We start from the raw sequence: 981 nt of genomic DNA, 5'->3' as shown, positions 1-981 counted from the left end.
CTCCCAACTCAGTCAAACACGGTATGGGCCAAGTATTGTTGCTAATCGGAACCGCTTCAAGTGAGAAGGAAACCGCTTCAAGTGAGAACGAATTCGGAATAGCTTCAATTGGGATAAGGGATTTGTGTTATATTTTACTATGCCTTGTAGCAACGTTAAAATAGAACTCACCGCCACTCACTGTCGCTGAACTAACTTTAGTTACTCTTGGCTGACATCCATCCGGGAATGGAGGCGGGTGGCCACCGTGAGGAGGAATTGGGCTCGCTTGGAGAGGTGATATGGGCGGGAGGCGCGGGGCTCTTATGTGTTTTATGTGGGGCGTTAAAAAGCTGTCGTACTCCGATATGGCTATCGGAATACGGCAGTTTTTTTATGTAGGCAGGTAGTTGTGGGGCACAGCTGTGCCAGGGTCGTTTTTCCTTGTGGATTCGTTACCCCTTGCCCTCTTCCTTGTTCCTGATGCTATGGAGGGTGGCTGGGGCTGGTTGGGGGAGGGGTGTGTGTATGTTTCGCCTCCGTCATCGACGTGCCTGCCCTAATTGACGTGCCTGCCCTAATTCTCATGTTCCCATCCACGTGCTGCACGTGCAGCAGGCCTCGGACGATGGGGATGACGTCCAGCCGGGAATGGAGGTAAGATGGGGAGGAGGGTCAGGGCTCTTATGTGTTTTACGTGGGGCATCAAAATGCTGTCGTACTCCGATATGGCTATCGGAGTATGGCAGATTTGTTTGATGCAGGCAGGTAGTTGTGGGGCACAGCTGTGCCAGGGTCGTTTTTCTTTGTGGATTCGTTACCCCTTACCCTCTTTCTTGTTCCTGATGCTATGGAGGGTGGCTGGGGCTGGTTTGGGGAGGGGTGTGTGTATGTTTCGCCTCCGTCATTGACGTGCCTGCCCTAATTGACGTGCCTGCCCTAATTGACGTGCCTGCCCTAATTGACGTGCCTGCCCTAATTGACGTGCCTGCCCTAATTCTC

Source organism: Volvox carteri, assembly GCF_000143455.1.
Source record: "Volvox carteri f. nagariensis unplaced genomic scaffold VOLCAscaffold_28, whole genome shotgun sequence".
Taxonomy (NCBI): Eukaryota; Viridiplantae; Chlorophyta; class Chlorophyceae; order Chlamydomonadales; family Volvocaceae; genus Volvox; species Volvox carteri.
The sequence above is the reverse complement of the archived record's forward strand: the minus strand, read 5'-3'. Positions refer to the sequence as shown.